Source organism: Scyliorhinus torazame, chromosome 6, assembly GCF_047496885.1.
Source record: "Scyliorhinus torazame isolate Kashiwa2021f chromosome 6, sScyTor2.1, whole genome shotgun sequence".
NCBI classification, from domain to species: Eukaryota; Metazoa; Chordata; class Chondrichthyes; order Carcharhiniformes; family Scyliorhinidae; genus Scyliorhinus; species Scyliorhinus torazame.
In genome coordinates, this window is record NC_092712.1 from 174821858 (window position 1) to 174847678 (window position 25821).

Here is a 25821-nt window from a genome sequence, read left to right on the forward strand (position 1 = left end):
CACCCCACCATTTTCATCCATACTTTTAACAGTTTAGTAGCCCCAAGGCTTTGTAATTCCCTCCGTAACTCAAACTGTCCATCTTCCTTTAAGATTTTCCTCAAAATGCAAGCCTTTGATCAAGTTTTTAGTCACTGTCATAATATATACCAGTATATCATGGTGCAGACACACACACTGATGGACACACAGTGGGACCAATCACCACACACAACACCGCAGCCAATCACCAGTTAGAGCACACGCACTATAAAGACAGGGGACATCAGAGTTCCCGCTAATTTGAGCTGCAGCTTCCTAGTAGGACAGAGCTCACAGCCTGCAGCACAGACATTCACCATGTGCTGAGTGCATCGACTGGTTAGGACAAGGCAAAGGTCTTTAGTTAAAGCTAATATCGTGTTAACCCACAGTGAGAGTATGTTAAACAGTTAATGACTCATTAAAATAGTGTTGCACTATTTCAAGTGTTGGTGACCTGTATGTGTTCCACGGATCCAGAGTGCCCAACACAACATGATACCAGGAGTTGAGGGATATTAGCACTTCTTAGACCTACCTGCAAGTGATCTGCCTTCCGCCAGCATTCCGTCACCCTGCAACATGGACAACATCTGCCCGCCGCCGCCGCTCCGCATCGCCGGCAACCTAGGGGTCAACTGGAAGATATTCAAACAGCGCTTCCACTCTTCCTTGAGGCCACATACAGGGAGGACGCCTCAGATACCAGGAAGATTGCTCTCCTCCTATCCATGGCCGGGGACCATGCCATCCACATTTTCAATTTTCTCACCTTTGCGGATGATGAAGATAAAACAAAGTTCAAGATGGTCCTCCTCAAGTTTGACACTCACTGCAGCATAGAGGTGAATGAAAGTTTCGAGCGCTACATGTTCCAACAGCGTTTGCAGGGTAAGGATGAACCTTTCCAATCCTTTCTCACTCACCTCCGCATCCTTGCGCAGTCTTGCAGCTACAGGCCCACCTCCGACTCCATGATATGCGACCAGATCGTTTTCGGTGTTCAGTCGGATCCCCTATGTCAGCAGCTCCTCACGGTAAAGCAGCTCATCCCAGCGACCGCCATTGAGACCTGTGTCCCACACGAAAACGCCACGAGTCGGTATTCCCACATCCAAGCGGCTGAAAGTCCCCACGAGGCGCAACGGGTCCGAGCAATTGAGCAACTCCAGGGCCTCAGCCTGGATGAGGGCGGCCATTTCGGGCGCTTTTCGCGGACTCCCGTGCTTGTGCGCACCAAATGAGGGGACGGCGACATCGAAGAACGTAATGCGCAGGCGCGCACCATGCACGACCGCGCCGCGCATGCGCGGTGGCGCAGCGAACGTGCTGACGCTACGACGTGCGGCAACTGTGGCTCCGCCCATTTAAAACAGCAATGCCCTGCCAAGTCTCGAGAATGCCTAAGATGTGGCCGACTTGGCCACTTATGCTGCCTTATGCTGAGCAGCTCAGCCTTCCAATTCATATCGCTTCAGCCAGCCTCGCAGGAATGTCCGGGCAATTCAACCCACGGTCACCGAGTCCGATGCGGACCTCCCACACAGCAGTGACACCGAGGACCCGAAGGCACCTTTTCGAGTCGGTGTCATGACAAAAAACAGGCTGTCCCCGAAGCAAAGACACCAGCCGCTGTTGGTATACATCATCGGTCCAGACGATGAGTGGTGTACCACCCGGACGGTCAACCGGTCCCAAATACGATTCCGCCTGGACACTGGTGCTTCCGTCAATCTCATTGCGCGGTCTGACTTCCAAAGCCTTCATGTCAAACCAGCCATCCATCCATCCAGCCAGCTATTGGATTACAATAGCAATGCCATTGATGCTAGCGGCTCGTGCCAACTTGAAGTGACGCACAGGTCACGCAAAGCCATCCTTCCTTTTGAAATCGTGGGCTCCTCGAAAGCCTCCCTGCTTGGCGCGCAGGCATGCAAGCTGTTGAACCTAGTTCAGAGAGTTCACTCTCTCTCTCCTGATGACACGTCTGCCTTTCAGGACACCGACTTCAGGGCGCAACTCGACGCCATCATCAACCAATACCACAATGTCTTCGAGGGCATGGACATGCTCCCATACACCTACAAGATCTTATTGAAAAAGAATGCCACGCCTGTGGTGCACGCACCTCGCAGGGTCCCAGCACCCCTTAAGGACCGCCTCAAGCAGCAGCTGCAGGACCCCCAGGACTAAGGAGTGATTTCCAGAGTCACGGAACCAACCGACTGGGTCAGTTCCATGGTATGTGTAAAAAAGCCTTCCGGCGAATTGAGAATTTGCATTGATCCCAAGGATCTAAATCGCAATATCATGAGGGAGCATTATCCAATTCCCAAGCGCGAAGAGATCACATGCGAGATGGCTCGCGCCAAGCTCTTCACCAAACTCGACGCCTCAAAAGGATTCTGGCAAATCCAGCTCAACAAATCCAGCAGGAAACTGTGTATGTTTAATACCCACTTTGGCAGATATTGTTACAACAGGATGCCGTTTGGGATCATATCGGCTTCAAAAGTGTTCCATAGGATTATGGAACAAATGATGGAAGGCATTGAAGGTGTCCGCGTCTATGTCGACGACATAATCATTTGGTCCACAACCCCGCAGGAGCATGTCAGTCGCCTCCAGCGCGTATTCAAACGCATACGGGAGCAGGGCCTCTGCCTCAACAGGGCCAAATGCTCTTTTGGTCAGACGGAACTCAAGTTCCTCGGGGACCACATCTCCCAGTTGGGTGTGCGACCGGATGCGGGCAAGGTGGCTGCCATCACAGCCATGAAAAAGCCAGACGACAAGAAGGCGGTCCTCCGATTTCTGGGCATGGTCAACTTTTTAGGGAAGTTCATCCCTAACCTCGCCTCTCATGCCATGGCTCTCACGAACCTGGTCAGGAAGACGACAGACTTCCAATGGCTCCCTGCCCACGAGCGCGAATGGAGAGAACTCAAAACCAAACACACCACGGCCCCGGTCTTAGCTTTCTTTGATCCAGCAAAAGAGACCAAAATTTCGACCGATGTCAGCCAATACGGCATTGGGGCAGTACTCCAGCAACGCAATGAGGCCTCATCATGGGCCCCCGTTGCATATGCGTCACGTGCCATGACCCCCACTGTGCAGCGCTACACGCAGATAGAAAAGGAATGCCTGAGCCTTCTGACCGGTGTGGTTAGGTTTCACGATTATGTCTACAACTTCCTCAATTCACCGTTGAGACCGATCATCGCCTGCTGGTCAATATAATACAGAAAGACTTGAACGACATGACACCTCGCCTCCAGCGTATTCTTCTCAAGCTCCGGCGATATGACATCCAGCTGGTATACACCCCGGGCAAAGACCTCATCATTGCTGACGCTCTCTCCAGGGCAGTCAACACTCCATGTGACCCAGCGGGATTCGTCTGCCGGGTTGACGCCCATGTGGCCTTCGTGGCCTCCAATCTACCTGCCATGGATGAACGCCTCGTCCAAATTCACCGCGAGACGGCAGCTGACCCCTTGCTACAGTGTGTCATGCGCCACCTAACAGACGGGTGGCTCAAGGGCCAATGCCCTCAGTTCTATAATGTCAGAGATGATCTGGTGGTAGTAGACGGGGTTCTTCTGAAACTGGTCGCATTGTCATCCCGCATAGCATTCGCCAGCTCGTCCTGGAACAGCTACACGAGGGCCACCTTGGCGTGGAAAAGTGCCGCCGACGGGCCGAGAGGCAGTGTACTGGCCCGGCATTAATGACGACATAGCCAACACAGTGCTCAACTGCCCCACTTGTCAGCGCTTCCAGCCGGCCCAACCATGTGGGACTCTGCAGCCCCATGAGTTAGTCACGTCACCTTGGACCAAGGTGGGCATCGACCTGTTCCACGCGCTGGGTAGAGACTATGTCCTGATCGTGGACTACTTTTCAAATTACCCGGAGGTGATATGGTTGCACGATATCACATTGTCTGCAGTCATTCGTGCCTGTAAGGACACCTTTGCTCGACACGGCATCCCACTCACAGTTATGTCGGACAATGGCCCCTGCTTTGCAAGCCAGGAATGGTCCAACTTTGCCAGGCGGTACAATTTTGCCCATGTGACATCCAGTCCCCTGTACCCCCAATACAACGGCAAAGCGGAGAGGGGAGTACATATAGTCAAACTGCTCCTCTGCAAGGCTGCCGATGCTGGGTTCGATTTCTACCTCACCTTGCTGGCCTATCGCTCCGCCCCACTGTCCACTGGCCTGTCACCAGCCCAATTGCTCATAGGTCGTACCCTGAGGATGACGGTGCCGTCCATTCATGTCCCAGACCTCGACCACGTTCCGGTCCTTCGACGGATGCAGCTGTCTCGTGCACAGCACAAGGCGGCTCATGACTCCCGTGCAGCTGATTTCCCTGCTCTGGCTCCAGATGACAATGTCCGCGTTCATCTTTTGGATGATGGCTGGTCTGCAACCGCTGTTGTCCTTCGGCAGGTTGCCCCCCGCTCGTTCCTGGTTCGTCTACAGGATGACTCCATTCGGCGCCGCAATCGACGCGCCCTTCGTCTTGTTTCACGCTCGCTACGTGATCCTCCACTGTCGCCTCGCCCTCCTGCTGACCCTGCCATGGACTATGCAGAGATTCCTGTCACTCTGCATCCTCCTCACTCTGACGCAGTCCAGCCCGCTCCTTAGCCGGCGGCTCCCGACCCACCCTTGAGGCGGTCAACCAGAATTCGTCGCCCACCTCAGAGACTTAATTTGTGAACTTTGTGGACTTATAGACTTTCTGAATTGTTTTGTTCTTCCGTTTGATCGTTTACATGGTTTGTATATAGTGTTCATTTTGTTATTCTTGTTGCATACTGATTTTCTGCACCAGGCACCTTCCCATGTAAATAGCTTATTTCTCATGTACATAGTCCTGTAAATATGTCTTTTGCATACACGTAGTTAGGGACATTCTCACCATACACTATCTATTGCCACACATGTACATTCTTTTATAAAATGTCATAATATACACCAGTATATCATGGTGCAGACACACACACTGATGGACACGCAGTGGGACCAATCAACACACACAACACCGCAGCCAATCACCAGTTAGAGCACACGCACTATAAAGACAGGGGGCATCAGAGATCCCGCTCATTTGAGCTGTAGCTTCCTAGTAGGACAGAGCTCACAGCCTGCAGCACAGACATTCACCATGTGCTGAGTGCATCGACTGGTTAGGACAAGGCAAAGGTCTTTAGTTAAAGCTAATATCGTGTTAACCCACAGTGAGAGTATGTTAAGCAGTTAATGACTCAATAAAGTAGTGTTGCACTATTTCAAGTGTTGGTGACCTGTATGTGTTCCACGGATCCAGAACGCCCAACACAACAGTCACATCCTTCACACCTCCTTCTTTGACTCAGTGCTCTTCTTTGACTGATAATTGCAAGTTGTTGTTGCCTGTATGATTACAGCAAGACATTAAAAAGCAATTAGAAAAAATGTAGTTAAAGAATCAAATATTCCTGGCTGCCAGCCATTAATGCATGTAAAAGTTGTCAAGGCTATTTGTATGTTGGGAGAATGAGGCATTAGATCAATATTAAAGCAGCTACAGATTGAGAACCATACCAGGTTCTGCTCTTATGACCCCCACTTAGATCTCATTATGTTCGCATGCAAATAAAATGAACATGGTGGGGTGAGAGCGGTGGTGCCTTGCCACATGTGTGTGTGTGGATCCTTGCACCAGCGCAAATCACAACTTGAAGGGAAGGGAGAGACACAGGAGAACATTTAAAGACAAATATTTTATATTCTTTTCCACACGTCATAAGAAAAATTATTCAATGATTCCTCCTTTCTTACCCTATTACATAATTTACCATATATTTGATAACTCATAAGTCACGTTAGTCCAAGAAGTAAGATGAATATTGTAAATGCTTTGCTTAGTGTCTGTATCCTATTGAATGTTAATGAGTTCTATTGCATGATCATACTTATCTTTGCCAGGTAATGCTTATTGCAATAGTTTCAAATCAGCTTTACTGATAATATTTCCATTGCATCTTTTAGTTTTGTTTTGTTCTGTAATACTCTATTACCTGGGGACAGAAAAACAGATTTAAAATATGTTAATATCATACGTAATAGAAATTATTGCCTCCAACCTTCCTGATGCTTGGCATCTAACACAAGTTGAATTAAAGGTTCCCATGCTGCCCTTCATTGACCTCATCCTATGTGGTTTTCTATCTTGCATAATCTATTAAAGGAATTGTTGATTCTCTATTAGAATAAACTAAATTTGTTCTTCCAATACCAAGCAGAAGTATTTCACCAACGGTCCCTATTCTTCAGTCGAATAGATTGGTCTTTGAACTGTAGCCACCTGAGTTGGCCAAGTCCCGATTTAAAATGGAGAACAGCAAAGGCTGAAGGGAACCAGCAGGTGCAGGTTTACTGTGTATTAAACTCTGCAAAAGCCCAGGCAGCATCGATACCAGCAGCCATCTGCATAATAATGTAGCAGCCATCTACATACTAATGCGCGATCCCCGGGAACAATCGCAACATTTGGGACAAACAAAGCTAAGCCAGACTCCCCGGCGCCAGCAGGAGCCAACACAAAAGAGGTTAATGGACACCTCAAGACCGCCCATCGATCAGGGAACAGCTCCAGTATTGGAGAAATCGAACCAAGCGATTGGAACAAAGTCCAATCACCTAGAACCAGGTACAGGGTCCGCCCCCGAAAGGCGGGAAGCCCTGGGGACTATAAAAGTTAAGCCCCAAGTTCAAATCGTTCTTCTTGACCGGGTCACTCAGCAACGCGAACCAACCCTTGACAGTGACCGGTGCAGCTGCCACCGAGAGACCGTAAGTCTTAAGTCAACGCTCGCTACGAGACAGGCGCTCCTAGCTACCAGTCTGTACGAACTTCGAATCCCGCAGACTCAGAACCCGAACGAAAGGCCATTTGTTCGCCTGACCTGGTTGGCCAGTCCGAAGCTAAGTATAGGCCTATTAGTTTTAGAAGTAGCTTAGACGTAGAATTTGTGCATGAGTAGCGATTACTGTGTATAATAAATGTGCTTTGACTTGAATCTTACTAATCGGTGTATTGAGTTATTGATCATTACTTGAACTTGAACCTCGTGGCGGTATCGTAAAGATACCTGGCGACTCGAGAGCAAAGGTTATAAAACAGAGCCAATTGAACCAACCAAAAGTTAGCAACAGAACAGAACCATGTAGGTGCAAAAAAACTTCAAGAAAAGGTCAAATTGTGTACTTGGAAAAAAATACTGACTACAATTATTCAATAATTCAATTAAATGGAAAAGTTAAATCTAACCTCACCCCCAAAAATGGGCGGGATTCTCCGTACGGCAACGCCGAAATCCCGTTCGGCGATCGGCTGGAGAATCCCCGTTTATGACCAAATCGGGGGCAGCGCCGCTTTCGCGATGCTCCGCCCCCTCCAAAGCGGCGTACTCTCCGTGTACGTTGCGCGCCGTATCGACGGCCTCAGGATGTTGCCTGAGGCCCACGCCCCGTGCTACGCCAACGACCGGCCGAGTTCCCGACAGCGTCGGTTGTGTGTGCTATCATCCATCGGGAACTCGGCGTGGCGGCTGCGGACTCAGTCCAGCACTGCCACAGTCAGAGGAGGGCCAATCCGCAGGCAGGGGGGACTTTGGCAGGGGCTGGGGGCACTGTTGGGGGGTGCTCCGGTGGTTGCGAGCCGGCCCAATGGGGAGGCACTATTTGACAGGCTGGATCCGCAAGCGGCCGACGCCATGTTGCATGGCGTGGTCGCTGCAGGCCGCTGCTGTGCTCATGCGCCGCCACAGACCTGGCAATTCTCTAGGCCATATCGATAGCGATAGACGGGTGCTCTATGCTGCCTTGCTGCTAGCCTCCAGCCAAATGGAGGATTGGTGGCCATTTTACACCATTTCTTCTGTCATAAAACGCCACCGTTCCCATAGCCTCAAAATCAGAGAATCCAGCCCAATATTTTAATCATCTTGTATATGATGGTCTTCAGATCTATACTATTAAAATGTAATATTTTGTGTAGCTGTATCCATGCTTATATGTGCATGTTTAAGTCACACAATGAAAGATTGAAATTACTCATCTTTTGAAAACTTACATTACACATTAATTTTCTTGGATCTACTCCCATACTGCTGCAGTAAATTCACTTTAAGTGTTGTGGAAACCTCATTTACAGGACAGAAAACCTAGGTGGCATCTCGTGTAGGTGACGAGGGTGTCAGCCAACATTTGGAGGTCAGCGTGACCCCACATCAACTTTTTTGGGGAAGGCCCACCGCACCTCGTACCACTCAGGCACTTAGCAGGTCAGTGTCAGGCCTTCCGCCAGAATCAAGAACCTCAGAGGCAGGAGACCCACCTATTGAGAACTGGACTGGCAGCTTTTCTGTATTTAGCAGCGCCGGCAGGAGGCAAGGTAGTTGCCATCAGTACAACACCCATCTGAGGCTTTGCATCAAGGAGGACCCAGGCACAGTTTATTGATGGCAGGAAGAGGGTCACAGGGTGGGGTCATGTTGGAAGGGTTTTGCAGCAATGGTGGGGAATGGCTCTCAGCAGGCCTCCCGATCTGACCGCTGGGTCCCTCGACTCAATTTGCTAGGCTGTTGGTTTGTTATACAGAACAAGGCCAGCAGCGCAAGTTCAATTCCTGTACCAGTTGAGGTTATTCATGAAAGCCCCGCCTTCTCAACCTTGCCCCTCACCTGAGTTGTGGTGATCCTCAGGCTAAATCACCACCAGTCAGCTTTCCCTCTCAAAAGGGGAAAGCAGCCTATGGTCATCCGGGACTATGATGACTTTACCCTACCTTACCGAGTGCTAAATTGAGATCATTCTTTTTCAACAATGGTTTGACTGTTCTAACTCCTTTCTTTACCATTTAGATGTGGGTACTTGGGTGAATTAATTGTATGGACAAATCCATAGTCTTCTATGAATTTTGTGAACCTTTCATTCGCAAACTGTGGACCATTGTCTAAAATGACAAGATCTGGAATGCCATGTATAACAGGTTAACAGAAGAGATATGCTAATGTATGACATCGATAATAATGTGCCTCTGACATCAGTAATTTATATTTTAGACTCTCTCTGTTTCTCTCTCTCTCTCACTCTCTCTCTTTCTTCTCTCTCATGTCCTGGAGCAACATGCTTACTCTGCAACCTGTACTAGATCTAGTATTAATAAACAAGTGTGAAGCAAGTACCCAAGTATGACTACAGTCTGTCCAGTAACCAAGTACCATGCTAGAGTCCACAGATAAGAAGGACCATCTTAGAACATGGTGGCAGCAGTGGAGACATTGAATCATAGAATCATAGAATTTACAGTGCAGAAGGAAGCCATTTGTCCCATCGAGTCTACACCGGCCCTTGGAAAGAGCATCCCACCCAAGCCCACACCTCCACCCTATCCCCGTAACCCAGTAATCCCACCTAACCTTTTTTTTAATATTAAAAAAACATTGAGGTTGTCGAAGAAACCCAGAATGAAGGAAAACTCGATAACAGCTTGTACTTATAAATTGATGGAAGAAAGAGGCATACTGGAGAGAGGTAACGATGACTATACCTAGTGAGTAGTCCCTACCCCTACATTCCCTGCCTGGCTGTCTTGAGGGCCTGTAGAGAGGCCAGAAGTAGGAATTATGGAAATGCCATTTCCTTTGATATTGTGCAGCATCAAGCCTTTACTCCAATGAGCAGAGCATCAATCAGTTCCCTTCTGTAGGTCCAGTAGCAGATGATGTTCTGGTGAGGCCAGGAGTGAAAGAGTCCACCATCACATAGAGACCATCCTTAAAGCTTTTGACATCTATTTTAGTGCAAAGCAAAACTTAGTTATAGAATGAGTATATCGCCTAGCTGCTTTTTGTGAATATGAGGCACTGAAGCATGAGCTAATTCATGATAGCATAGTTATTGGTGTCCGGGATGAAAAACTTTGACTTTCTGAAAACCAAAGATAACTTTAGTTTCAATCAAGTGATCCAATATGCGGGGCAAACGAGCTTAGAGAATTTATCTCTTCATCTGGGAGATTTCCTGTCTCGTCCTTAGTGAAAACAGACACAAAGTAATCATTTAGCTTTTCTGCCATTTCTCTGTTCCCCATTATTAATTCCCCTGACTCTGCCTGTAATGGACCCACATTTGTCTGAGCCAAACATTTCCTTTTTCCATACCCATAGAACCTTTTACAGTCCCTTTTTATGTTTTCTGATAGATTGCATCATATTCTGATCTCTCCTTTTTATCAGTTTCTTGGCCTTCCTTGCCTGTATTCTAAAAACCTCCTAATCCACAGGTTTACGACTTCTGACAACTTTATAAGCCTTTACTTTTAATCTTATACAATCCTTAACTTCCTCTGTCAGCCATGGTTAACTGGCTTATTTTTTTTTAGCTTTTTGCTTTTTGCACCCTGAAGGAAAGTATAGGTACTGTACAGATATCTTCCATTCTTGTACTCTATTAATAAAGCCAAGGACCTCATCTTTGTCAACTTATGTTATCACCATCCCGGCCCGGGTCACTGTCTGTGTGAAGTTTGACATTATCCCCGTGTCTGCGTGGGTCTCGCCCCCACAACTCAAAGATGTGCAGGGTAGGTGGATTGGCCATGCTAAATTGCCCCTTAATTGGAAAAAAAACAATTGGGTACTTTACATTTTTTTTAAAACTTAAATTTTCACTTTAAAAGATTATCGCTCATGGGATTGGGAAAAATACATTAAGATGGATTGAGGATTGGTTGATGAACAGGAAGGCGGACAGAGGAATAAATGCATAATTGTCAGGGAGGCAGGGTGTACCCAGAGGCGTGCCACAAGGATCAATTCTCGGGCATCAGTTATTTACAACCTGTATCAATAATTTAGATGAGCGACCAAATGTAATTTATGCAAGTTTACTGACGATACAATGTTTGGTGGAAAAGTAAGCTGTGAGGACGACTGAAAGAAGTTGCAAAAGTATAAAGATAAGTTAAATGATTGGGGTTTGGCGATCAAGAGTAAAGAAATCTTTTAGCGATTGTTCAGTACTTTGGTGAAAGCCCACCCGACTGTGGTAAGTTTTGTCCCCTTACCGCAAGATACACTTGCCATAGAGGGGTACAGCGGAGTTTCACCTGATTAATTCTTAGTGTGAGAGAGTGTCTTAGGCGGAGAGCTTGAGTAGAATAGGCCTGCCTGCTCTGAGTTTAAAAAAATGAGAGGGGATCTCATTGAAACATATTAGATTATTAGAGGGAAGGCTAGATCTTAAGAGGCTGTTCTCCCTGGCTGTTGACTCTTGAACGAGTGGGGATCATAGCTTCAGGATAAGGAGTCTGGCATATGGGACAGAGATACGGAAAGATTCTGCACTTAGTGTTGTGAGGCTTTGGCATTCTCTTCCACACAGGGCGGTGAATGCTCCGTTGCTTAACATAGTCAAAACTGAGAGTCACAGTGTCTTTTGACACAGAATCAGGTATATTGCGGGGAATGGAGTTGCTATAGAAGTTCATTCATGATCTGACTGAATGACAGAGCAAGCTCAAGGGGTTGTACGGCCTATTCCTACTCCTATTTCTTATACTTTGAGCTACAGTCACCCGCAAGGTCTTTCTGTTCCTTTAAAATTATACCATTTATTCATGCTGCCTCTCCTCATTCTTCTGCTAAAATGTACCACCTTGCAGTTCTCTACTTAAGCTTCATCTGCCATGTGTCTGCCTGTTTTACCAATCTTTGTCATCTTGAAGACTGTTACTATCCTCGTCATTGTTTGCAACATTTCTGAGTTTTGTATAATCTGCAAACTTTAAAATTTTTCCCCTTATAGCAAAATCCACGACATGAATATATCAAAAAGATCATCAGACCTAATACTGACCCCCGGTGAGGATCGCTCTATACCTCTCTCCATTTTCATGGTGTCATGTGAGAGTACCTTTAAGACATGGATGTTTAAGCAATGTACCTTTAGGAAAACAGTGATGTCAGAGAGTGGGTGGAGCTGAGGTCAGGTCAGCCATTTTGCAGTTTAGTTTTGCAGTTTGAAAATAGCTTGTGATTTGCAGTTTGCAAAATAGTTTGTGTTTTGCAGTGAGCTGGATTTGCTGTGATATCTGCCATGAAAGACTATCTCTGGATCATTTGGGTGATTTAAACTCATAATAGTAAAGCCTTTAACCTGATGTGTTTTTGTTTAAAGGTGTTCAGTCTCTTGGAAGTTTGAAGGAATATTTTGAGGAATTATTTACGGTTGCAATATTTTCTGAGTTATCTTTGAAGTCAGGGGTGTTAAGAGATCCAATGTTTATTTAAGATGTTAAGTTGAGTTCATGGAATAAACATTGTTTTGTGTTTAAAATCCCACGTGTCCATAATTGTAATCCCACTCCTAGGGAACAAGCCGTGTGCTAGGAAAAGCAACAAAAACATTAAAGGGAGAGGTTGGTTGAACTCCATGATACATTTTGGGGTTCTGAAAACGCCTCGCCCATAACAATGGAAACAACCTTTTACCGCTACCACCTGTTTTTTGTCCCTTAATCAATGTTATATCCATGCTGTCATTATCCTTTCAAACCAATGGATTTTCATTTTTCTAATAAATCAACCATATGGCACTTCAACTTACATCGTTTGAAAGTCCATATGCGGACATCAACCATACTACTCTTATCAACTCTCGCCATTACTTCATCAAAAAACTAGATCAAGTTAATCAAACATGATTTTCTTTTAACAAATCCATGCTGACTTTCATTTATTATCCCATGTAGCCATCTCAGATGACCACCTGTAAAGGACAATGGGAATTATGGCCAACCCAGGACTCAGACAGACTCAGAGCTTCTATGTGTATTTGCAACCCAGATAGCTTGGCACGATTGAAACCCCCACTCGTTTACATTCTAATGGTCCATTTCCCCAGTACAAAAGGACTGTACTCAGGTAACCAGTACAGATACAGACTAATCGGCGCCACTCCCTTTACTCAGGGAGCACAAACAGCCAAGGTCAATGACCACTAAGGACACGATGTGGAGATGCCGGCGTTGGACTGGGGTGAGCACAGTACGAAGTCTTACAACACCAGGTTAAAGTCCAACAGGTTTGTTTCGATGTCACTAGCTTTCGGAGCGCTGCTCCTTCCTCAGGTGAATGCAGAGGTCTGTTCCAGAAACACATATATAGACAAATTCAAAGATGCCAAACAATGCTAGGAATGCGAGCATTAGCAGGTGATTAAATCTTTACAGATCCAGAGATGGGGTAACCCCAGGTTAAAGAGGTGTGAATTGTATCAAGCCAGGACAGTTGGTAGGATTTTGCAGGCCAGATGGTGGGGGATGAATGTAATGCGACATGAATCCCAGGTCCCGGTTGAGGCCGCACTCATGTGTGCGGAACTTGGCTATAAGTTTCTGCTCGGCGATTCTGCGTTGTCGCGGGTCCTGAAGGCCGCCTTGGAGAACGCTTACCCGGAGATCAGAGGCTGAATGCCCTTGACTGCTGAAGTGTTCCCCGACTGGAAGGGAACATTCCTGCCTGGTGATTGTTGCGGGAAAGGATGTCCCGAAGCGTGGTACATTGGCGAGACCATGCAGACGCTGTGACAACGAATGAACGGACATCGCGCATTACATTCATCCCCCACCATCTGGCCTGCAAAATCCTACCAACTGTCCTGGCTTGATACAATTCACACCTCTTTAACCTGGGGTTACCTCATCTCTGGATCTGTAAAGATTTAATCACCTGCTAATGCTCGCATTCCAAGCATTGTTTGGCATCTTTGAATTTGTCTATATATGTGTTTCTGGAACAGACCTCTGCATTCACCTGAGGAAGGAGCAGCGCTCCGAAAGCTAGTGACATCGAAACAAACCTGTTGGACTTTAACCTGGTGTTGTAAGACTTCGTACTGCACTAAGGACACGCCCAGCCATCAAAGCACCCGCCCCTATATTGGCCAAAATTGAAGGCAGTGATCGAAGCCTGTCGAATTATTGGGTCCAAGTTAAGGACCGTCCCAAAGAGTGCAAAATCCCAGAGGGATAAGAAGAGGCACAGCCATGTGCTCGGTCTCTTTGGACCCAGCCTGTGCCAGCCTCTCTTAGATCCAGCCTATGCCAACCCAAGTGCAGCGTAACGAACAGACAGACATGTTCAAGACCAACGATCGCTACCAGACGGAAGAGCCCAGCAGAAACAGAGCCACTTCTTCCACCCAGACATGCAAGATCCGGACAAAGGCCTTGTCCAGCTGTATAGAGCCGGTTGCCCTGAAGTTAAGTATAGGTTATTATAGTTGTTAGATGTAGTTTAACTTGTAGTGCTTTGTGTTGCATGTCGAAGTAATCCTTGTGTTTAAATAACCCATCTTTGAACTTGAACTGACTAACTGGTTGTGTGGTCATTTGATCGATATCCGGTAAAGCCTTGTGGTGATATAATTTGATACCTGGCGACTCTAAAGTGCATCATTATTAATTGGCGACCTTACTCCGGTGCCGATTGGCAACATTATTGGCGACTCTGGTGGGATAGTATTCCAATTGGCAACATTATTGGCGACATCTGATGGGACTCGAAATAGAAGTGATTTTGTCACTCCCAGAGAACCCACAAAACATTGAAATCCAATTGCGAGAAAAAAGTGAAAGAACCACAAGTGTAAGGCCCGTATCGATCAAATCACCAAGATTCGGAAGTCTGTATTAACTTGCATGTGCACTATCAGGGATATAAGGTAAACTCGTTAGATTGGGTAAAAACTATTGAGGGAATTGTGAACCGGAAAATAGCTTAGGCAAACCTGCAGTTAAAATCGGCGCCTTATTCCCCTGTCCCAAATTAACGATAGGAAATAGAGATTAACGGTAGGAAACAAGAGATTAGAGGAAAGAAAAGGGATATTAGAAGCAATGGCCACAAAAGCGATGGAACGTTTAATGAACCCACAGGAACCTGAGGTCGCAGCGACCAAAAGAGCAGAGCAATGCCCCACATGGGAGGAAGAGTTGAGGAAGTATTTAAAGGGGAAAGGATGGCCCCTTTGGTCCAATTTTTGTGCGAATGGCGAGTCAGGTCCAGGAAGCATAGGTAAAACCTGATGGGACAACCTAACTGAGGTCCATAAGAAAATGCAGCGAAAATCCGAAAGCCGATGGCAATAGTGTCCTGTTTGGCACAGTTGCGAGGCACAGAGGAGATCGTGAGGACGCTCCGCAGGCAGCTAGTTGAGAAAGAAGAGAAGAATGATTAAAACTATAGTGAATGTGAAAAGATTAATGAGCAACTCCGGGAAAAGTTGGCAGCTAAAGATAAAGAGATGGCTGATGTCAAACGGGCACCCCAATCTTGTTTAGTTCACCTTAGCAGCTTTCAGACCCAGTACGATAAAGCCGACCAAGATACACAGCGCGCAATTTTGGTGCGAGAAGAGACAGAACAGCAGGTAGCACAGTTAACGAGACAATGCGCGGATTTAAAGGCAGCTTTATGAGCGCTCCATAGCTCCACTACAGAACAAAGACAGAGAACAGTAGACCACGCAAAATGTAGACAACAAATAGAGAAGTTGCAGTCACTGCTTTCAGTGCAAAACGGATTTAGAGATACCTTCGGACAAAATTTAGATGAGGAAGGTGACCCCAATTGGCAAGAACTAAATGAAACTGCCCAGAGATACGTGGAGAACACAGAAAATCGCAATGCCCCGAAAAGGAAAGCACCCGCACCACCGACTGCACAGGCAGCACACACCCCCATGAATCCGGTCACCACACAGCACAAGTCATCGGATCGGGAGGAGCCCGATTGCGTTTACACCACCCCATTATCCATCACCCAATTGAGAGATACCTGTGCTAAAATTGATCCATTCGAACCCACCGCAGACCCGCATAATTTATTTGAGAGAGTACGCCAGCAAAAGGTTATGTATGGTCTAGACGAAAGGGAGGAAGTTAAACTTTTAGTAATGATCCTTGACCAGTCCATCAGCTAAGCTTTGCAAGAACCCCAGAATGTAGGAGGAGGAACCAGACAGGAGATGAAAATGGCCATTTTAGATGCGATCGGGTAGAAGAAGGGAGACCCCGTAGAAAGTTTGAACCGTTGTAGGCAAAAGAAGGGAGAGCATCCGGCCTCATTTGCAGGTCACCTTTGGATCCATTTTAAAGCAGTATTTGGGGATTTGAACCGTGCACACTTAGATGAGGACAACACCACTAAACGGTCCCGCACTTTAGTCCCGCACGCCACAGAAGCAGGTCAAAAGGCTTGTGTGAATTACAACCCCGTAGATGCCACACACAATGACGTTTGGGTTTTAAAGCGACTCTCCAGAGCTTGGGAACAATCCCTACACAGGAAAGGAGATCAGGAACAGATAGAAGCAAATATGCACCCAGTCAAAACTAACCAGGACCCAGCATGGATAAATGAGGGTAGACATGAAGGCCAGCACCCCAGAGCACAGGCACCACAAGGTTGCTATAATTGTGGACACATGGGACGTTATGCCCGCGAATGCCGACAAAACCCCCCGAACCAGCAATGCCACCAACAAACAGGCACCCCAATTAGGAACAATGTTAGGCCCATACATAGTGTAAGCGCCCATTCAGATAATTCAGCAATCAACACCACAGATTGACGGTGTTCAGACTCCCCAACTTGGGTCTGCGACACACTCTGGGACAAATCAGGCAGCCCAGTAGTCACAGACACAGTCCGGGGACATCCAGTAGAATTTCTTTGGGACACAGGAGGGTCCCGCACCACTTTAAACTCCTCCACAATGTTCCAGCATGACAAATGGCCCACCACAGACACCATCACCCTTAGTGGATTTACCGGACACGTACAGCAGGGGTACATCACAGCCTCCGTATATATTCAGATAGGAACCATAAGCACCAGACACCCCGTTGATTTAGTCGACTTGCCCCAAACAGCCGAGCACATTCTAGGAATCGATTTTATGAGATCCCACAACCTTTCCTTTGACCCCATGAATAGGTGTGTATGGAAAATGGCCAAAACAGCGAGAGCCCCCGCCACGTTCATAGTAGGGGATTATGAACATAGGATTTGCTCAGTAGGAGAATATTGGTTTGATCCGCAAACAATTAGTACATACCAGACAATTGTCCTCAGAAAACATAAAGCTTCCTCCACCCAACACAAACACGATTGTGGGAAGACCCCAGGAATGGTCACAATTTCAGGTCCCGATCCTAAGCCACAGAAGCAATACGGTTTCCCACAGCAAGCCAAGGGTGAGATTTCAAAAGTCGTCAATAGCTTATTAGATCAAGGAGTAATTCGGCTGGTAGCCTCAACAAATAATGCCCCAATTTGGCCCGTGAAAATCCCGATGGTTCTTGGCGACTGATAATTGACGACCGAGAACTTAACAAAGTCAGCCCTTTAGCAGCCCCCACCGTTGCCACGAGTCCTGAGGTCATGCTCAAGCAGGGAGTACAGGCAAAGTACTTCACAGTGCTGTACATCAGCAATGGCTTTTGGTCCATTCCACTAGACAAAACCTGTCAAGATAAGTTTGCGTTCACATTTCAAGGGCAGCAATATATGTGGACATGCCTCCTGCAAGGATTCCACAACTCCCCCTCCATTTTCCACCAAAAAATGGCCATGGACTTTCCACATTTTCCCACCCCGAATGCCTTATACAGTATGTGGACGATTTACTCCTACAGACGGACACAAAGGAAGAGCATGTAAAGTTTTGTTCGGAATTACTAGGTCTTTTGCAATCCATTGGATGCAAGGTCAACCCCAAAAAAACACAGATCTTAAAAGAAAAGGTTCTTTACTTCGGCACCATTATCACCCACGGGAAGAGAGAGATCGAACAGAAGCGAATTGAGCCAATGGTTAAATTGCCCCTGCCCCACAATGTCACTGCACTCTGGTCATTCTTAGGATTAGTTGGATATTGTAGGAACCATATCGATGGTTTTGCCACAAAAGCAGCCCCACTCTCAGAGCTCCTAAAAAAGAACACCCCATGGGAATGGCTTCCTCAGCACACGGACGCCATCGATGAATTAAAACACGCCCTAGTCACAGCCCCCGCTTTGCAAATTCCAGACCCACACTCGCCCTACGCCATAGAAGTAGCAACCACTGACCGAACCCTATCAGCAGTACTCCTACAGGAAAGACATGACCGTTTAGGACCCGTAGCCTATGCCTCACGAATTTTGGATCCTGTAGAGCAAGAATTTACAGCCTGCAAACAGCACTTGCTTGCAGTCTTTTGGGCAGTACAGTATTTTGCATACATCACAGGCCTTAACCCAGTAACGATTTTAACCGAGCACACCCCAATGCAGCTATTGTTAGATGGTAGGTTAAAGGACGGTTCAGTCAGCCAGATCAGAGCAGCTCGCTGGACACTGTTATTACAAGGAAGGGACATTACAATCAAACGTACAAAGACCCACACATTTCTGGCAGATAACATTCAGTATGCAGGGATCCCACATGAGTGCCAGATTATAGCAGCCCAACACTACACAGGACCCTATATTCCGAAGTCGCTGCACACACGAGCAGGCAGTAAAATGCAGAATCCACACATTATAGACAATGCTTTAAAGATTTATGTAGACGGTTCCTCCACCATAGAGAATGGAAAGAGAATAACTGGTTGTGGAATTTATGTGGAAGATGCACAGGGACGCGCATTAGAAGAAATATCTTTAAAACTGCCCGGCCACCTAGGATCGCAAGCAGCCGAATTAGCAGCTATAGAATATGTAGTGCAGCAGCCAGATTCTTTCCCAACCCCCGCAGACATACATTCGGACAGTTTATATGTACGCAATAGCTTGACAGAATTCCTGCCCCTGTGGGAATCTCAAGGATTCGTATCCGCTGATGGTAAACCCCTACCCTCAGCCCCATTGTTGAAACACATTCTTAGGACAGCCAAAGACCGCACGTATGGTATTATTTTTTTTTTTAATAAATATTTTATTGAAAATTTTTGGTCAACCAACACAGTACATTGTGCATCCTTTACACAATATTATAACAACACAAATAACTATGACCTATTTTATAAACAAAAAATGAACAAATGATAAATAACAAAAATGAAAACTAACCCTAATTGGCAACTGCCTTATCACAAGTAACACTCTCCAAAAATATAATTTAACAGTCCAATATATAATTATCTGTCGCAACGACCTATACATATTATACAGTATATATTAACAACCCTGAGAGTCCTTCTGGTTCCTCCTCCCCCCCCCCCCCCCTCCCCCCCCTTCCACCCCCCCCCCCCCCGCACCCCCCCCCCCCCCCCCGATCCTGGGCTGCTGCTGCTGCCTTCTTTTTTCCATTCCATCTATCTTTCTGCGAGGTATTCGACGAACGGTTGCCACCGCCTGGTGAACCCTTGAGCCGACCCCCTTAGAATGAACTTAATCCGCTCTAGCTTTATAAACCCTGCCATGTCATTTATCCAGGTCTCCACCCCCGGGGGCTTGGCTTCTTTCCACATTAACAATATCCTGCGCCGGGCTACTAGGGACGCAAAGGCCAAAACATCGGCCTCTCTCGCCTCCTGCACTCCCGGCTCTTGTGCAACCCCAAATATAGCCAACCCCCAGCTTGGTTCGACCCGGACCCCCACTACTTTTGAAAGCACCTTTGTCACCCCCATCCAAAACCCCTGTAGTGCCGGGCATGACCAAAACATATGGGTATGATTCGCTGGGCTTCTCGAGCACCTCGCACACCTATCCTCCACCCCAAAAAATTTACTGAGCCATGCTCCAGTCATATGCGCCCTGTGTAATACCTTAAACTGAATCAGGCTTAGCCTGGCACACGAGGACGACGAGTTTACCCTGCTTAGGGCATCTGCCCACAGCCCCTCCTCGATCTCCTCCCCCAGCTCTTCTTCCCATTTCCCTTTTAGTTCATCTACCATAGTCTCCCCTTCGTCCCTCATTTCCCTATATATATCTGACACCTTACCATCCCCCACTCATGTCTTTGAGATCACTCTGTCCTGCACCTCTTGTGTCGGGAGCTGCGGGAATTCCCTCACCTGTTGCCTCGCAAAAACCCTCAGTTGCATATACCCGAATACATTCCCTTGGGGCAACCCATATTTCTCGGTCAGCGCTCCCAGACTCGCGAACTTCCCATCCACAAACAGATCTTTCAGTTGCGTTATTCCTGCTCTTTGCCACATTCCATATCCCCCATCCATTCCCCCCCGGGGCAAACCTATGGTTGTTTCTTATCGGGGACCCCCCCAAGGCTCCAGTCTTTCCCCTATGCAGCCTCCACTGTCCCCAAATCTTCAGTGTAGCCACCACCACCGGGCTTGTGGTGTAGTTCCTCGGTGAGAACGGCAATGGGGCTGTCACCATAGCCTGTAGGCTAGTCGCCTACAGGACGCCCTCTCTAATCTCTTCCACGCCGCTCCCTCCTCCTCTCCCATCCACTTACTCACCATTGAAATATTAGCGGCCCAATAATACTCACTTAGGCTCGGTAGTGCCAGCCCCCCCCCTATCCCTGCTACGCTGTAAGAATCCCTTCCTCACTCTCGGGGTCTTCCCGGCCCACACAAAACCCATGATGCTCTTTTCAATCCTTTTAAAAAAAGCCTTCGTGATCACCACCGGGAGGCACTGAAACACAAAGAGGAATCTCGGGAGGACCACCATCTTAACCGCCTGCACCCTCCCTGCCAGTGACAGGGATACCATATCCCATCTCTTGAAATCCTCCTCCATTTGTTCCACCAACCGCGTTAAATTTAACCTATGCAATGTGCCCCAATTCTTGGCTATCTGGATCCCCAGGTAACGAAAGTCCCTTGTTACCTTCCTCAACGGTAGGTCCTCTATTTCTCTACTCTGCTCCCCTGGATGCACCACAAACAACTCACTTTTCCCCATGTTCAATTTATACCCTGAAAAATCCCCAAACTCCCCAAGTATCCGCATTATTTCTGGCATCCCCTCCGCCGGGTCTGCCATGTATAGTAGCAAATCGTCCGCATACAAAGATACCCGGTGTTCTTCTCCTCCTCTAAGTACTCCCCTCCACTTCTTGGAACCCCTCAACGCTATCGCCAGGGGCTCAATCGCCAGTGCAAACAATAATGGGGACAGAGGGCATCCCTGCCTTGTCCCTCTATGGAGCCGAAAATATGCAGATCCCCGTCCATTCGTGACCACGCTCGCCATCGGGGCCCTATACAACAGCTGCACCCATCTAACATACCACTCTCCAAAACCAAATCTCCTCAACACCTCCCACAAATAATCCCACTCCACTCTATCAAATGCTTTCTCGGCATCCATCGCCACTACTATCTCTGTTTCCCCCTCTGGTGGGGCCATCATCATTACCCCTAACAACCTCCGTATATTCGTGTTCAGCTGTCTCCCCTTCACAAACCCAGTTTGGTCCTCGTGGACCACCCCCGGGACACATTCCTCTATTCTCATTGCCATTACCTTGGCCAGGATCTTGGCATCTACATTTAGGAGGGAAATTGGTCTATAGGACCCGCATTGTAGCGGGTCCTTTTCCTTCTTTAAGAGAAGCGATATCGTTGCTTCAGACATAGTCGGGGGCAGTTGTCCCCTTTCCTTTGCCTCATTAAAGTCCTCGTCAATACCGGGGCGAGCAAGTCCACATATTTTCTATAGAATTCGACTGGGAATCCATCCGGTCCCGAGGCCTTTCCCGCCTGCATGCTCCTAATTCCTTTCACCACTTCTTCTACCTCGATCTGTGCTCCCAGTCCCACCCTTTCCTGCTCTTCCACCCTGGGAAATTCCAGCCGATCCAAGAAGCCCATCATTCTCTCCCTCCCATCCGGGGGTTGAGCTTCATATAATTTTTTATAAAATGTCTTGAACACTCCATTCACTCTCTCCGCTCCCCGCTCCATCTCTCCTTCCTCATCCCTCACTCCCCCTATTTCCCTCGCTGCTCCCCTTTTCCTCAATTGGTGTGCCAGCAACCTGCTCGCCTTCTCCCCATATTCGTACTGTACACCCTGTGCCTTCCTCCATTGTGCCTCTGCAGTGCCCGTAGTCAGCAAGTCAAATTCTACATGTAGCCTTTGCCTTTCCCTGTACAGTCCCTCCTCCGGTGCTTCCGCATATTGTCTGTCCACCCTCAAAAGTTCTTGCAGCAACTGCTCCCGTTCCTTACTCTCCTGCTTCCCTTTATGTCCCCTTATTGATATCAGCTCCCCTCTAACCACCGCCTTCAGCACCTCCCAGACCACTCCCACCTGGACCTCCCCATTATCATTGAGTTCCAAGTACTTTTCAATGCACCCCCTCACCCTTAGACACACCCCCTCATCTGCCATTAGTCCCATGTCCATTCTCCAGGGTGGGCGCCCTCCTGTTTCCTCCCCTATCTCCAAGTCTACCCACTGTGGAGCGTGATCCGAAATGGCTATAGCCGTATACTCCGTTCCCCTCACCTTCGGGATCAACGCCCTTCCCAGCACAAAAAAGTCTGTTCGCGAGTAGACTTTATGGACATAGGAGAAAAACGAGAACTCCTTACTCCTAGGTCTGCTAAATCTCCACGGGTCTACACCTCCCATCTGCTCCATAAAATCTTTAAGTACCTTGGCTGCTGCCGGCCTCCTTCCAGTCCTGGACTTCGACCTATCCAGCCCTGGTTCCAACACCGTATTAAAATCTCCCCCCATTATCAGCTTTCCCATCTCTAGGTCCGGAATGCGTCCTAGCATCCGCCTCAAAAATTGGCATCACCCCAGTTCGGGGCATGTACGTTTACCAAAACCACCGTCTCCCCATGTAGTTTGCCACTCACCATCACGTATCTGCCCCCGTTATCCGCCACTATAGTCTTTGCCTCGAACATTACCCGCTTCCCCACTAATATAGCCACCCCCCTGTTTTTCGCATCTAGCCCCGAATGGAACACCTGCCCCACCCATCCTTTGCGTAGCTTAACCTGGTCTATCAGTTTCAGGTGCGTTTCCTGTAACATAACCACATCTGTCTTAAGTTTCTTAAGGTGTGCGAGTACCCGTGCCCTCTTTATCGGCCCGTTCAGCCCTCTCACGTTCCACGTGATCAGCCGGGTTGGGGGGCTTCCTACCCCCCCCTTGTCGATTAGCCATCCCCTTTTTCCAGCTCCTCACCCGGTTCCCACGCAGCTGTATCTCCCCCAGGCGGTGCCCCCCCGCCCATCCCCTCCCATACCAGCTCCCCCCTCTCTCCAGCAGCAGCAACCCAGTAATTCCCCCCTCCCACCCCCCCCCCCGCTAGATCCCCCGCTAGCATAATTACTCCCCCCATGTTGCTCCCAGAAGTCAGCAAACTCTGGCCGACCTCGGCTTCCCCCCGTGACCTCGGCACGCACCGTGCGACGCCCCCTCCTTCCTGCTTCTCTATTCCCGCCATGATTATCATAGCGCGGGAACCAAGCCCGCGCTTCTCCCTTGGCCCCGCCCCCAATGGCCAACGCCCCATCTCCTCCACCTCCCCTCCTCACCCCATCACCACCTATGGAAGAGAGAAAAGTTACCACATCGCAAGATTAGTACATAAAAATCCTCTTTCCCCCCTTTTTAACCCCCCTCTTCGCCCCCCACATTCGCCCCACCACTTTGTTCAAACGTTCTTTTTAATAACCCGCTCATTCCAGTTTTTCTTCCACAATAAAAGTCCACGCTTCATCCGCCGTCTCAAAGTAGTGGTGCCTCCCTCGATATGTGACCCACAGTCTTGCCGGTTGCAGCATTCCAAATTTTATCTTCTTTTTATGAAGCACCGCCTTGGCCCGATTAAAGCTCGCCCTCCTTCTCGCCACCTCCGCACTCCAGTCTTGATAAACGCGGATCACCGCGTTCTCCCATTTACTGCTCCGAGTTTTCTTTGCCCATCTAAGGACCATTTCTCTATCCTTAAAACGGAGGAATCTCACCACTATGGCTCTGGGAATTTCTCCTGCTCTCGGTCCTCGCGCCATCACTCGGTATGCTCCCTCCACTTCCAACGGACCCGCCGGGGCCTCCGCTCCCATTAACGAGTGCAGCATCGTGCTCACATATGCCCCGACGTCCGCTCCCTCCGCACCTTCAGGAAGACCAAGAATCCTCAGGTTGTTCCTCCTTGCGTTGTTCTCCAGTGCCTCCAACCTTTCCACACATCGTTTCTGATGTGCCTCATGCGTCTCCGTCTTCACCACCAGGCCCTGTATGTCGTCCTCATTCTCGGCTGCCTTTGCCTTCACGACCCGAAGCTCCCGCTCCTGGGTCTTTTGCTCATCCTTTAGCCCTTCGATCGCCTGTAGTATCGGGGCCAACAGCTCTTTCTTCATTTCCTTTTTGAGCTCTTCCACACAGCATTTCAAGAACTCTTGTTGTTCAGGGCCCCATGTTAAACTGCCACCTTCCGACGCCATCTTGGTTTTTGCTTGCCTTCCTTGCCGCTGTTCTAAAGGATCCACTGCAATCCGGCCACTTTCTCCTCCTTTTTTCATCCGTATCCAGGGGGGATTCCCTTCTGGTTTACCGCACAGTGTTTTTAGCCGTCAAAATTGCCGTTGGGGCTCCTATCAAGAGCCCAAAAGTCCGTTTCACCGGGAGCTGCCGAAACGTGCGACTCAGCTGGTCATCGCCGCACCCGGAAGTCCACGTACGGTATTATTAAAGTGAGAAGTCATCATCGTTCCTCGCTACCCAGTAACGTAAAGGCAGACGTCTTAGCTAAGTCAGGATCACGCCACGGTCACTTTTGGCAAACCCCCGAAAGTGAACTGGCACACGCAGTCCAGATTTCTCAGATAAGTATCGAGGATCTATCCCAGGCCCAAAAGGCGGACGACACTCTCAAACAAGTTTTAGACGGTAACCTCCCAGTCCCCTACAACAAATGCAAGGACTCACTGACGGCACAGGACGGTATAGTTTTGAGAAATGGAATTTATGTGGTCCCCACCCAGGAGAGAAACCAGATAATTTACCAGTTTCATGACGGACACGGACATCAGGGGATAGACAATACCATTGCCCATTTAAGACCTTTGTGCTGGTGGCCCGATTTAAAATCCGATGGAACACATTATGTTGTGAACAGTTTAATCTGTGCACAGCCCAATCCTGAAAGGTACTCCAAGAAGGGACAATTGAGACACACCCGACCTGTTAATGGCCCTTGGACAAATTTGCAACTCGACTACATTGGCCCCCTCCCCCCTTGCAGTAATGGTTTCAAATACATATTAGTGGTAATCGACACATTTACAAAATGGGTAGAAGCATTTCCCTCATGGACAAACACTGCAAAGGCCACAGCTAAGATTTTGACCCAACAGATATTTACACGCTGGGGACTCCCCTGCATCATTGAGTCAGGACCTGGGGCGGGATTCTCCGAAAACTGGCGTGATGTCCGGGACCCGGCGGCAAAAACGGCGCGGATCACTCCGGCGTCCGGCCCCCCCAAACAATGCGAACTCTCCTGCCCCGAATAGGCTAGCAGCGGCGTGACGCCACCTGACGTGGACAGTGACGCCGTACGGCGTCATTAACACCTCACGGCGTGATGGCTCAAAAGACGTGCCCCCCCCACCCCACCCCGGAAGACCCGACAAGATGGCCGCCCGCCGTGCAGTCCTGAGGTTCCAGGACCGCGACATCGAGGCGCTCCTGGACGCAGTGGAGGAGAGGAGGGGTCCCTGTACCCCGGACACG